The sequence below is a fragment of the Pseudophryne corroboree genome, chromosome 2, assembly GCF_028390025.1.
Source record: "Pseudophryne corroboree isolate aPseCor3 chromosome 2, aPseCor3.hap2, whole genome shotgun sequence".
In the NCBI taxonomy this organism is placed as follows: Eukaryota; Metazoa; Chordata; class Amphibia; order Anura; family Myobatrachidae; genus Pseudophryne; species Pseudophryne corroboree.
In genome coordinates, this window is record NC_086445.1 from 1,007,165,798 (window position 1) to 1,007,180,620 (window position 14,823).

General features: G+C 48.8%; 1 long non-coding RNA gene and 1 pseudogene across 2 annotated transcripts in view; one reads left to right on the plus strand and one right to left on the minus strand.

Annotated features, from left to right (window-relative positions):
• Positions 1-789: 789 nt before the first annotated feature.
• On the minus strand, positions 790-908 carry LOC135052405 (5S ribosomal RNA; annotated as a pseudogene).
• A 5,749-nt stretch (positions 909-6,657) lies between these two features.
• LOC134987827 (uncharacterized) overlaps positions 6,658-14,823 on the plus strand; it is an 89,179-nt gene continuing 81,013 nt past the window's right edge. For both annotated transcript variants that reach the window (XR_010193397.1, XR_010193398.1), the window contains exons 1-2: positions 6,658-6,801; positions 8,592-8,707. This is a non-coding gene — a long non-coding RNA (uncharacterized LOC134987827). The remainder of the gene's footprint in view (positions 6,802-8,591; positions 8,708-14,823) is intronic.

The following is a 14,823-nucleotide window of genomic DNA, read 5'->3' on the forward strand; positions in this document are numbered from 1 at the left end:
AGTAAAGGTTCTACAGAGCTTAGTCCCGTGTAAAAACGAGTGTTGTATCTTAAGATATCAATAGAATTAGTCCGGGGGCGCGTTTGACGTCACTTCCACCCCGCTTCCTGTGTCCGCTCGGTCTAGTGCGCATGCGCGCGTCGCCACACTTCCGAATACCGCGTCTGGGTTCGGGCGCTGTGTTGCCCCACTCCCGGCTGGTTCATTCCATTACTCGCGCCACACTTCTTGTCACGGCGGGACTTGACGGTGTTCATTAACTGATAGAATGACATGTGCTGTCAATCATCCCGGCGGCCATTTTATTGAAGCCTTGGAGCCCTAGACATGTTTCTAGGATGCATGTGTACAGCTCACATAGAATTGCCATGAAATTTAAAATAAATATACACAAATTAGTGTGTTACTGAGACTTAATTAATGTTTTTATATACCACTGAGACATATGTAGAAAGGGAGGAGATGCTAATAGTAAATTATAAATAAGAATAAAAGAGGGTTTTTTTTTATATAGGTAAAATGACACAATTATATGTGTTAGTTATTTTGTGCATCGGGAACTGGATTATTAGGGACTGTCTAGCTCTGAAATATTTGGTATCTCTTAATGATATGCAACTTAAATTATCAGCATAACACCTGTGGCGCCATAGTTAGTCTAATAGAATTAAGGCTTAGTATTTTAATTAAACGATCGCGAAGCATATATTTTTATATAGGTGAGTAGATGGACTATCCGTGTGTCAATATTAAATATAGCAAATGTGCTATAGGCCCATCATAACCCATATTGTACAGGACCCAATCTTCACAAGTGGTGCCCCACTTGGTACTGGTTGGGCCCTACACTGCTTAGCTTCCAAGATCGGACGGGATTGGGCGTCGACCAGTGTGGTATGACTGTATCTCGAGGTGGAGCGAATTAGTCACACAGCGATCTGATTTTATTAAGAAATATTGACATACTACATTGTGCATAGTGTATTAACAACAGTTATATTAAATACATAAAGTGCCAAGTGCGTAGGTGATATAATATGAGGTAACCAGAAATATGCAGGCAGGGTAGCTTCTTTCACAGGAACGGTGCAATTTCATAGCCTTCGTTGAAGCCCATGGGATGTGTGATTTTCTCTCTCTGGGAGAGTTTCTTTGCTAGATCTCCGCCTCTTTCGCCACTTGTTACATGTTCAATGGCCTTGAAGGACATCTCTTCCGGGTTGGACTTATGTTCAAGCTTAAAATGTCTGTACAATAAATGAGTCTCTACTTTATTTTTGATACTGCGTACATGCTCTTGTATCCTGATTTTTAATGTTCTTTTCGTTTTTCCCACGTATTTTTTATGACATGTGCATTCTATAAGATAGATGATCAAGGTACTATTACAGTTCATGAACTCCTTGATTTTGAATTCCCGGGTGCAATCAGTGTTGTTGAAGGTTCTCCTATTGGGATTGAGGAATTTGCAAATATTGCAATGTCCGCATTTGTATGCTCCAACACATTTTGGAAGAGAGTGGTGATTGTCCTCCGGTGGCAATTCCCGTAGCATACTGGGTGCGAGAATGTCTTTTAAGTTTCTTGACTTTCGAAATATCAGCCCTGGTTGTGTGGGAAGGATCTCTCTGAGGATCGGGTCCATCAGAAGTATACCCCAGTGTGTTTTTAATGAGGTCCTGATGGCATTTTCGTGACTGCTGTAGGTAGTTATAAAGGAGACAGATTCATTCTTCCCTGTTTTCTCTTTATATGTTAGCAGAATTTCCCTCTCGAGATTTCTTGTCCTCTCTATGGCTCCATCCAGTATAGCTTTGGGGTACCTTTTCTCTTCAAATCTTTTTCTATAGATTTCCAGTTGTTCCTCACAGTCTTCAGTTTTGTTGCAGTTTCTCCTGATTCTATGAAACTGGGAGTAAGGGATGTTGTTTTTCCATTTTTTAGAATGGTTACTCTTGTAATGGAGATAGCTGTTCTTGTCGACGTCTTTAATACATTTTTAAGTGGTGACTGCCCCTATGTCTCCAGTTAGAATCAGGTCCAAGAACTCAATCGAATTTTTATTAATATTACAGGTAAAAGACAGGTTAAAATCATTAATTTGTAAAAGCTTAAAAAAGTCCATGAATGAGTCAGTGCTTCCATCCCAGATGATCAGAATGTCGTCTCTATACCTTTTGTACATGACGACATATTTCTCAAAGTATTGTGTGGTGTACACATGCTTCTCCTCCCATTGTCCCATAAACAAATTAGCGAAGCTTGGTGCGAATATAGTACCCATAGCGGTGCCGCACTGTTGCAAATAAAATTTGTCTAAAAATTTAAAATAATTCCGGCTTAAAATGAAATTCATTGATGCACACATAAAATTCCTATGTGCTTCTGTAAGAGATGGGTCTTTGTTAAGGTATATCCTGCTGGCTTCAATTCCTTTCTTGTGCTCAATGTAGGTGTATAATGACTGGACATCAATGGTTATTCATAAATATGAGTCTTTCCATTCTATATTCTTTATCTCATTCAGTACCATAGTAGTGTCTTGGAGGAACAAGGGTAACTCCCTAACATACGGATTTAAAAAAATGTCCACGTATTTAGATAAATTAGACGTAAGGGAGTCAATCCCTGCGACAATAGGTCTCCCTGGAGGATTAGATAGACACTTATGGATTTTGGGTAGAAAATAAAAAATGGGGGTGGTGGGGTTGGATTGCATTAAAAAGGAGAATTCATCTTTCGTGATGACATCACTTCTCAAACCTTGTAAGAGTAGTGATCTAAGTTCATCTATAAAAACATCTTTTGGATCGTCTGGTAACATAACATAAGAGTTAGTGTCCCCTAGGAGTCTCTGTGCTTCTTGGACGTATTTGTCCCGATCCAAGATAACCACCACCCCCCCCCCCCCCCCCCTTTATCAGCTGGTTTTATTACAAGTTGTTTATTCTTTTAAAGATTATTCAGTGCTTCAATCTCTCTGTTGTGGAGATTCTTGTTCAAAACTGGTGTGGGCTCTGTCTCGCATAAGTCTTTCTTCACTAAATCATAGAATATACTAATGTTGCTTCCTTTAGATTCCACTGGATAGTACTTGCTTTTTGGTTTAAGTCCAGATTTGGAGTTAGCTTCATAATTTGAAATGATAGCGTTCTCTTTTTTCAAAAAATGTCTTTTGAGTGTGAGTTTGCGCACAAATTTATTGAAGTCGATGAAGGTGTCAAATTTATTTAGTCCCTCTGAAGGTGCAAATGATAGTCCTTTACTGAGTAGTGATTGTTCCGAGTCGGTAAGTTTGTGTGTAGACAGGTTAAAGATTCCTTTCTCTCCTGCATTTGTATTCAGAGGTTTCTCTTTATGAATTCTTTTCCTCCTACCGCCCCGTTTTCCTCTACTTCTGCAAACCTTCTTTTGAGTGGAGAAGCATGTTTGACGTCCTCGTAGATTGTGCTCCTGGGAGGATCTTTTGGTCTTGCTCCTTGTCGTGAGGATAAAAAATCTTGTTCATTGTTGGATCTGAGTCGGTTCAGAGCAGTAAATCTGTTGGATGTTCTAATGTGCGGTGTTGCTGGTGAGTCATCTCTCCGTGCAGGTCTCATTTTTTGTGGTACCGTCTTCCACTGGTATCTTTGGTCAGACTTCTGAGGTTTGTCATAGGTCTTAAATCTACTCCAATTCTTTATGTTCCCTTGCTCATAGTCCCTTTTATCTCTGAGAAACGTTTTCTCCTTTCCTCGTATGACCTCCTCTTCAATGTGTTCCAGCTTTTTATTAAGAACATTCTCGTTCACCCGGTAGTCTTCTTTATTTTTGTGGGGTTCAAGCTCGGCTTCTTTATCCTTTATATCTTTTTCCAGAGCCGCTGCGTTTCTCCTCCTTTCATTTATTAAAAGTTTCATCAAATTGATGGAGCATGTGTGTAGAATGGAATCCCACTTCTCAATGAACTCAGGATCTGTATTGCTGAGGGTAGGCTGTTTCAGGATTCTCAGGCCTCCCGGTATCCTATTTACTTCGATGTAGTGTTCCAGCCCTTTAATGTCCCACCAAGTTTTTATTTCTTTGAATAATAAACGTTCCATTCCCCAAAACAGATCGTCTAGATCATCAGATGGGGGGGTAGTATTACTCTGGACTTCTTCATTAAATATTTTTTGGCACCACTCATTATGTTTGGTGGTGCGTTCATTAAACCTGAACATCTTAAAAGTCTAAACACAATCACCAGGCTGCCTTACAAGGAATATCAAATAGGATAGAATACTAGGAGTATGGCGCCACAGGTGTTATGCTGATAATTTAAGTTGCATATCATTAAGAGATACCAAATATTTTAGAGCTAGACAGTCCCTAATAATCCAGTTCCCGATGCACAAAATAACTAACATATATAATTGTGTCATTTTACCTATATAAAAAACCCCTCTTTTATTCTTATTTATAATTTACTATTAGCATCTCCTCCCTTTCTACATATGTCTCAGTGGCATATAAAAACATTAAATAAGTCTCAGTAACACACTAATTTGTGTATATTTATTTTTACTTTCATGGCAATTCTGTGTGAGCTGTACACATGCATCTTAGAAACATGTCTAGGGCTCCAAGGCTTCAATAAAATGGCTGCCGGGATGATTGACAGCACATATCATCCTATCAGTGAATGAACACCGTCAAGTCCCGCCGTGACAGGAAGTGTGGCGCAAGTAATGGAATGAACCAGCCGGAAGTGGGGCAACACAGCGCCCGAACCCAGACGCGGTATCCAGGAGTGTGGCGACGCGCGCATGCGCACTAGACCGAGCGGACACAGGAAGCGGGGCGGAAGTGACGTCAAACGCGCCCCCGGACTAATTATATTGATATCTAAAGATACAACACTCATTTTTACACGGGACTAAGCTCTGTAGAACCTTTACTCCACTCTCTACTCCTGTTATTCATTTTTGTTTAAAGTTTACTATGTCTAATGGTATTCCAGTAATGTGCTATCCCAACAGGAAGTGATGTCATGGTCACTTTCCCAATTATCTCAGCTATAAATAGAGATACTGCTTAGTAGCCCACTGCCCCTTGATGAAGTCTGATGGACGAAACGCGTTGGTCGTACCTCAATTGACTCTCCATTTTAAGATAAGCATTATTCTCTCACCTTAAGAATTTTTACGCTTTCATAATTTAGTGAATGTTTCCAGCTTTTACTTATATGTGATTTTTTAACAATATCATATACCGTAATTGTTTAGCCTGTCCTTATTTATATACCCCCATTTTTTACACCAATTTTTTTATATACTTCTTATTGTATAAATAAATACATTACCTTTTCTATATATACGTATCCTTTTTTCTTCATATTTATATCTATATTTATTAGACATCGTTGGTCGCTAGTACCCCCACCCCTTCTCTATATATATATATATATATATATACTAGGTGCTCATCGCGCCCTACGGGCGCTCTTCACACCGTCGCAAGGGGCTCCGCCCCCTTAAGCCTTGCACGGCCTTTGGGTGTGCAATATGTTGATTATATGGAGTATTACCTCCAAACATAATTGTGTGATTGGTTAAATATTGTGCAGACAAAGGGCGTGTGATGGTTAAGGAGCCTTAGCCCCTTGTGACTGTGTGAACAGCGCACGCAGGGCATGATGAACACCTAGTAGGTGCTGTGATTGGGGGTGTGGCGGGTGCGGGGGAGACACGGATGGTGGAGGGGGGCCAGGGGTGTTGCGGGTGGGGGAGGCGTGGTTGCAGGAGTGCTTTGAGTGGTGGAGGGGAGGTTGAGGGCGGGGGACTGCGGATGGAGGAGGGTGTCTGTCGATGCTGCGGGTGAAGAGGGCGGCAGATGGGGGAGGAGGCCGGAGAGATGTGGATGGGGGAGTGTCGGGTGCGGGATAGACGGGTGTCGGGTGGGGGAGGATCCTGAGCCACCGTGGTGTGGGGGGTAGCGGGGGTGCCGCGGGGGGGTTGGGGTGGTTGAGGGGGTGCGGTGGGTGCAGAGGGCCAAGTACGTGGGTTGCGTGGTTGGGGGAAGGGCGGATGCGGGGGTGACATGGTGGGGGTGGTGGACCGGAGCCACCACGGGTGGGGGAGGGTGCAATGATGCTGTGGTTGTGGGATTGCATGAGGTGCATCCAGCTGGAGCACCGCAGAGGTGACAGTATAGGGGACACAGGCACAGCATAGGTGACACCTGGTGCCGCAAAATCGTGACCAGCAGAGCCGGGACACAGCAGCGAAGCTCTCCCGGACAGAGGCGTAACTAGCACAGGGCGAGCAGGGTGCGTGCCCTGGGCGCCGTGGCAGGACCAGCAGAGGGGGGCGCCACCGGCCCCTGCACACCCCGCTCGCCCCATGCGCACCACCAGAGCACTGAGCATGACCCGCGATGTGTCATGCTCCCCTGTCTACACAGCCAGCTGCGCTGCCTGCCGCCTCAGCCCACTGGCTACTGGCTCCCACTACTAGGTAAGGTGAGGAGGGTGAGCAGAGGTGAAAGTATGGCGGACGCTGGTTGGCTGAGAATTGTTGTCTCTCAGCCAACCAGCGGCCTGTCACCATGGTAACGGCCACTGACGAGGCGGGGAGCTGTCCCCGGCTCTTCCTGTCCTCCGCGCTCGGCGTGTAACCTCCTTCCCCTGCTACACGTGAAGTGGTTCCCGGCTCTCCTCCCTGGTGATAGCGCTGCTGAGGCTGCTGGGTCCCTTGTTTGATCCTTCTGGCTCCAGAGCGCCGGAGACCTGTCTGCAGGGATTTTGATGCTTCTCCCCACGGCGCACAGCCAGTGTTCATAGTGAGTGCCTGAGCTTGGCCCCACTCTGCTCCCTGTGCCCCTTTCTCTCCCCTCCGTGGCCCCACTCTCCCCCTGTGGTCTCACTCTCTTTCCCCCCCCCCCCCATGGCCCAACTCTCCCCACTGTGGCTCCTACTCTAGCCCCTGCAGCCTCACTCTACCCTCTGTAACCCCACTCTGCTCCCTGTGCCCCCAACTCTCCCACTGTGGCCCCAGTGGCCTCAGTCCCACCCCCCTTTGGCCCCACTTGCACCACTGTGGCCCCCACTCTCCCCTCTGTGGCCCCACTCTCCCCCCTGTGGTCTCACTCTCCCCCCCCCCCCATGGCCCCACTCTCCCCACTCTCCCCACTGTGGCTCCTACTTTAGCCCCTGCAACCTCAGTCTACCCTCTGTAACCCCACTCTGCTCCCTGTGCCCCAACACTCCCCCTGTGGGCCCAGTGGAGTCACTCCCACCCCCCTTTGGCCCCACTTGCACCACTGTGGCCCCATTCTCCCCACTGTGGCCCCCACTCTCCCCTCTGTGGCTTCATCCCCCCTTTGTGTCCCCAGCTCTGCTCCCTGTGCCCCCCACTGATGGTGTGCTGAGTGACGACACCGGGTAGGTGATGGTGTGCTGTGTGAAGACACAGGGGGTAGGTGATGGTGTGCTGAGTGATGACAAGGGGTAGGTGATGGTGTGCTGAGTGACAACACAGGGTAGGTGATGGTGTGCTGAGTGACGATACGGGGTAGGTGATGGTGTGCTGAGTGACAACACGGGGTAGGCGATGGTGTGCTGAGTGACGACACAGGGGGTAGGTGATGGTGTGCTGAGTGACGACATGGGGTTGGTGATGGTGTGCTGAGTGACAACACAGGGGGTAGGTGATGGTGTGCTGAGTGACAACACAGGGGGTAGGTGATGGTGTGCTGAGGGACGACACAGGGGGTTAGGTGATGGTGTGCTGAGAGACGACACAAGTGGTAGGTGATGGTTGCTGAGAGACGACACGGGGGTAGGTGATGGTGTGCTGTGAGACGACACAAGTGGTAGGTGATATTTGCTGAGAGACGACACGGGGGTAGTTGATGGTTACTGAGAGACGACACAGGGTAGGTGATGGTGTGCTGAGTGACGACATGGGGTAGGTGATGGTGTGCTGAGTGATGATACGGGGTAGGTGATGGTGTGCTGAGTGACAACACGGGGTAGGCGATGGTGTGCTGAGTGACGACACAGGGGGTAGGTGATGGTGTGCTGAGTGACGACACGGGTAGGTGATGGTGTGCTGAGTGACAACACAGGGGGTAGGTGATGGTGTGCTGAGTGACGACACCGGGTAGGTGATGGTGTGCTGAGAGACGACACAGGGGGTAGGTGATGGTGTGCTGAGAGACGACACAAGTGGTAGGTGATGGTTGCTGAGAGACGACACGGGGGTAGGTGATGGTGTGCTGAGAGATGACACAAGTGGTATGTGATGGTTGCTGAGAGATGACACAGGGGGTAGGTGATGGTGTGCTGAGAGACGACACAAGTGGTATGTGATGGTTGCTGAGAGACGACACAGGGGGTAGGTGATGGTGTGCTGAGAGACGACACAAGTGGTATGTGATGGTTGCTGAGAGATGACACAGGGGGTAGGTGATGATGGTGTGCTGAGAGACGACACAAGTGGTAGGTGATATTTTCTGAGAGACGACACGGGGGTAGTTGATGGTTGCTGAGAGATGCAGGGGGCAGAATGTGAGTCTGTTGGAACCACTGTTGTATGATGGTGACCTTGTTAATATTCCTACACAAACAGGCATCTTCTGGACGATGGGATCTCCTACATGACTAGTGAATACTGACTGAAGACGCCGTCTGCCACAGAAGATACATTTCTCCAGAGGTTCCACATTGTGAGAAACCATCATACAGGTAGTGTGCAATTGAAAAGAATGTTTCCATTGTGACGTGTCATGGCGGCAAGCCCTAATTTCAGTGACCATGCCCCATCTGGTGTGTGACCATGCCCCATCAGGTGTGTGACCATGCCCACTTTTTTGCGCATGCGCTTTAGGCGTGCGCACATACCTTATATTATGAATCTTGGGGGGGGGGGGGCAGAGGCGTAACCCTTGTTACGCCTCTGCCCCTTACCCGCTGGTAATATTGGAAGGCTATGGGGTGTAATGTAGTAGTAACCGACAGTGCCCCTCCCGCTACTACTGTTGCTGCCCCGGAGACTTGCACCCTGGTGACTCGGCCAGCCAGGCCATTCCTTCCTCCCACACACCCCGGTGCTCCGGTAACCTCCCCGTGTAGAATGAGTCCCGGCCAGCTCCTCAATTTCCCCGGCAGCAGTTGCTGTTACACCTATGAGTTATGTGAGCAGCTCCAACTCCTCCTCTCTGCTGCCCGATCCGCCCTCCGAGTCCCCTGTCCTGCCTCAGCCCCATCAGCGCTAATGCCCCAGGCTGCTGTCCTTTAGGTTCTCCCCCAGCTGGTGCTTCGGTGCGTGTGCGATCCCCGCTGCCCACAGTCTCGGAGAAGCGCATGGGAGCCTTTCACAGCTCAAGACGCTGCATCTTCGCAGCTCCATTCCCACCCAATGCTGCTACATGTCCTCCTGCTGCTAGCGCCGCCGCCCGGACTGACTGCGAACTGCGCTTCCTGCAAGGACACCCGGCAGCTGCTTGCACTTCCCAAGGTGGGGGAGGGCCCGGCTGGACTGCCTGTGGAATGTGCTGGCCTTGCACTCACCCGTGGCTGGGGGCGGACTACAAATGGGGTAAGAGGCAAGGGGGACTGGTTATAGTGGGGGTGCAATATGTATTTTACAGGCTGGGGGTGCAGGGGGGAATGCACTGTGCATGGTTTCTGTTCTGCCTCTGATCTCCCTGTTCTGCCCCCACCCCACCTCTGCACTCCCTGTTTCCCTATCCTGCACCCCCCCCCCACCTGCTTTGCTCTCCCTGTCCAGCTTGCTCCCCCTCCCGCCACTTTGCACATCTTATTCAAATCAACGCCCCATCTCTGTGTTCCCTGTTCAGTGCTCCACCCCCTCTCTGCGTTTCCTGTTCTACCGCCCACACCCGTTTCTGCTCTATCTATTCCGACCCTCATTCTGCACTCCCTGGTGGTCATTCCAAGTTGATCGCATGTAGCAACTTTTTGCTGCTGGTGCGATCAACTTGACGCCGCCCTGCTATGCTAAAAAAGATTCCTGCAAAACAAGACCAGGGTCAGACCTACTTACCCTGTGCGATGGATCCAGCGACGAAGGTCCCGGGATTGATGTCAGACATCCGCCCTCCAAGCGCCTGGACACGCCTGCGTTCGGATCTCCACACCCGGAAAACAGTGAGTATCCGCCCTGGAACGCCTCCCCGCTGTCAATCTTCTTTCTCTATCGTCCTAAGTGGATGCTGGGGTTCCTGAAAGGACCATGGGGAATAGCGGCTCCGCAGGAGACAGGGCACAAAAAAGTAAAGCTTTACTAGGTCAGGTGGTGTGCACTGGCTCCTCCCCCTATGACCCTCCTCCAGACTCCAGTTAGATTTTGTGCCCGAACGAGAAGGGTGCAATCTAGGTGGCTCTCCTAAAGAGCTGCTTAGAGAAAGTTTAGTTTAGGTTTTTTTTTTTCTTTACAGTGAGTCCTGCTGGCAACAGGATCACTGCAACGTGGGACTTAGGGGGAAAGTAGTAAACTCACCTGCATGCAGAGTGGATTTGCTGCTTGGCTACTGGACACCATTAGCTCCAGAGGGATCGAACACAGGCCCAGCCGTGGAGTCCGGTCCCGGAGCCGCGCCGCCGACCCCCTTGCAGATGCTGAAGCGTGAAGAGGTCCGGAAACCGGCGGCTGAAGACTCCTCAGTCTTCATAAGGTAGCGCACAGCACTGCAGCTGTGCGCCATTTTCCTCTCAGCACACTTCACTGGGCAGTCACTGAGGGTGCAGAGCGCTGGGGGGGGGCGCTCTGAGAGGCAAATATAAACCTTATACAAGGCTAAAAATACCTCACATATAGCCCATAGGGGCTATATGGAGATATTTAACCCCTGCCTGACTGGAAAAATAGCGGGAGAAGAACCCGCCGAAAAAGGGGCGGGGCCTATCTCCTCAGCACACGGCGCCATTTTCTGTCACAGCTCCGCTGGTCAGAACGGCTCCCAGGTCTCTCCCCTGCACTGCACTACAGAAACAGGGTAAAACAGAGAGGGGGGGCACATTAATGGCTATATATATATATATATTAAAGCAGCTATAAGGGAGCACTTAATATAAGGATATCCCTTGTATATATAGCGCTTTGTGGTGTGTGCTGGCAGACTCTCCCTCTGTCTCCCCAAAAGGGCTAGTGGGTCCTGTCTTCATTAGAGCATTCCCTGTGAGTTTGCGGTGTGTGTCGGTACGTGGTGTCGACATGTATGAGGACGATATTGGTGTGGAGGCGGAGCAATTGCCAAATATGCAGATGTCACCCCCCAGGGGGTCGACACCAGAATGGATGCCTTTATTTGTGGAATTACGTGATGGTTTATCTTCCCTTAAACAGTCAGTTGAGGACATGAGGCGGCCGGACAATCAATTAATGCCTGTCCAGGCGCCTCAAACACCGTCAGGGGCTGTAAAACGCCCTTTGCCTCAGTCGGTCGACACAGACCCAGACACGGGCACTGATTCCAGTGACGACGGTAGAAATTCAAACGTATTTTCCAGTAGGGCCACACGTTATATGATTTTGGCAATGAAGGAGACGTTACATTTAGCTGATACTACAGATACCGTAAAACAGGGTATTATGTATGGTGTGAAAAAACTACAAACAGTTTTTCCTGAATCAGAAGAATTAAATGACGTGTGTGATGAAGCGTGGGTTGCTCCTGATAAAAAGTTGATAATTTCAAAAAAGTTATTGGCATTATACCCTTTCCCGCCAGAGGTTAGGGCGCGCTGGGAAACACCCCCTAAGGTGGACAAGGCGCTCACACGCTTATCCAAACAAGTGGCGTTACCCTCTCCTGAGACGGCCGCACTTAAGGATCCATCAGATAGAAAGATGGAAGTTATTCAAAAGAATATATACACACATGCAGGTGTTATACTACGACCAGCTATAGCAACTGCCTGGATGTGCAGTGCTGGAGTAGTTTGGTCAGAATCCCTGATTGAAAATATTGATACCCTAGATAGGGACAATGTTTTACTGTCGTTAGAACAAATAAAGGATGCATTTATCTATATGCGTGATGCACAGAGGGATATTTGCACACTGGCATCTCGGGTGAGTGCTATGTCCATTTCAGCCAGAAGAGCCTTATGGACACGACAGTGGACAGGCGATGCGGATTCAAAACGTCACATGGAGGTTTTGCCGTATAAAGGGGAGGAGTTATTTGGAGTTGGTCTATCAGACTTGGTGGCCACGGCTACTGCCGGGAAATCCACTTTTTTACCTCAAGTCACTCCCCAACAGAGAAAGGCACCGACCTTTCAACCGCAGCCTTTTCGCTCCTACAAAAATAAGAGAGCAAAGGGCTTGTCGTACCTGCCACGAGGCAGAGGAAGAGGGAAGAGACACCAACAGGCAGCTCCTTCCCAGGAACAGAAGCCCTCCCCGGCTCCTGCAAAAACCTCAGCATGACGCTGGGGCCTCTCAAGCGGACTCGGGGACAGTGGGGGGCCGTCTCAAAAATTACAGCGCGCAGTGGGCTCACTCGCAGGTAGACCCCTGGATCCTGCAGATAATATCTCAGGGGTACAGGTTGGAATTAGAGACGGATCCTCCTCATCGTTTCCTGAAGTCTGCCTTACCAACCGTCTCTTCCGAAAGGGAGAGGGTGTTGGAAGCCATTCACAAGCTGTACGCTCAGCAGGTGATAGTCAAAGTACCCCTATTACAACAAGGAAAGGGGTATTATTCCACTCTATTTGTGGTACCGAAGCCGGATGGCTCGGTAAGGCCTATTCTAAATCTGAAGTCCTTGAACCTCTACATAAAAAAGTTCAAGTTCAAGATGGAGTCACTCAGAGCAGTGATAGCGAACCTGGAAGAAGGGGACTTTATGGTATCCTTGGACATCAAGGATGCGTATCTACACGTTCCGATTTACCCCGCACACCAGGGGTACCTCAGGTTCATTGTTCAAAACTGTCACTATCAGTTTCAGACGCTGCCGTTCGGATTGTCCACGGCGCCTCGGGTCTTTACCAAGGTAATGGCCGAGATGATGATTCTTCTTCGAAGAAAAGGCGTATTAGTTATCCCATACTTGGACGATCTCCTAATAAGGGCAAGGTCCAGAGAACAGCTGGAGACAGCTTTAGCACTATCTCAAGAGGTGCTAAGACAACACGGGTGGATTCTGAATATTCCAAAATCCCATTTAATCCCGACAACTCGTCTGCTGTTCCTAGGAATGATTCTGGACACGGTTCAGAAAAAGGTTTTCCTTCCAGAGGAAAAAGCCAAGGAGTTATCCGATCTGGTCAGGAACCTCCTAAAACCAGGAAAAGTGTCAGTACATCAATGCACAAGAGTCCTGGGAAAAATGGTGGCTTCTTACGAAGCAATTCCATTCGGCAGATTCCATGCAAGAATATTCCAAAGGGATCTGTTGGACAAATGGTCAGGGTCGCATCTGCAGATGCACCTGCGAATAACCCTGTCACCAAAGACAAGGGTGTCACTTCTGTGGTGGTTGCAGAAGGCTCACCTATTAGAAGGCCGCAGATTCGGCATTCAGGATTGGATCCTGGTGACCACGGACGCCAGCCTGAGAGGCTGGGGAGCAGTCACACAAGGAAGAAACTTCCAGGGAGTATGGACGAGTCTGGAAAAGTCTCTTCACATAAACATTCTGGAACTAAGAGCAATCTACAATGCTCTAAGCCAGGCGGAACTTCTCCTGCAAGGAAAGCCGGTGTTGATTCAGTCGGACAACATCACGGCGGTCGCCCATGTAAACAGGCAGGGCGGCACAAGAAGCAGGAGTGCAATGGCAGAAGCTGCCAAGATTCTTCGCTGGGCGGAGAATCACGTGATAGCACTGTCAGCAGTGTTCATCCCGGGCGTGGACAACTGGGAAGCAGACTTCCTCAGCAGACACGATCTTCATCCGGGAGAGTGGGGTCTACATCCAGAAGTCTTCAACATGTTAATAGACCGTTGGGAAAGACCAATTGTAGACATGATGGCGTCTCGCCTCAACAAGAAACTGGACAAATATTGCGCCAGGTCAAGAGATCCACAGGCAATAGCTGTGGACGCACTGGTAACTCCTTGGGTGTACCAGTCAGGGTATGTGTTTCCTCCTCTGCCGCTCATACCAAAGGTATTGAAGATCATACGGCAAAGAAGAGTAAGAACAATACTAGTGGTTCCGGATTGGCCGAGAAGGACTTGGTATCCGGAACTTCAAGAGATGCTCACGGACGAACCGTGGCCTCTACCTCTGAGAAGGGACCTGCTACAGCAGGGTCCCTGTCTTTTTCAAGACTTACCGCGGCTGCGTTTGACGGCATGGCGGTTGAACGCCAGATCCTAAAAGGGAAAGGCATTCCAGAAGAAGTCATTCCTACCTTGATTAAGGCACGGAAGGAAGTCACCGTGAAACATTATCACCGCATTTGGCGAAAATATGTAGCGTGGTGCGAGGATCGGAGGGTTCCGACGGAGGAATTCCAACTGGGTCGTTTCCTACATTTCCTGCAATCAGGATTATCTATGGGTCTCAAATTGGGATCCATTAAGGTTCAAATTTCGGCCCTGTCAATATTCTTCCAAAAAGAATTGGCCTCTGTCCCTGAGGTCCAGACTTTTGTCAAGGGAGTACTGCATATACAGCCTCCTGTGGTGCCTCCGGTGGCACCGTGGGATCTAAATGTAGTTTTAGATTTCCTCAAATCCCATTGGTTTGAACCATTGAAAAAGGTGGATTTGAAATATCTCACATTGAAAGTGACTATGTTACTAGCCCTGGCCTCTGCCAGGAGAGTATCTGAATTGGCGGCTTTATCTTATAAAAGTCCTTATCTAATCTTCCATT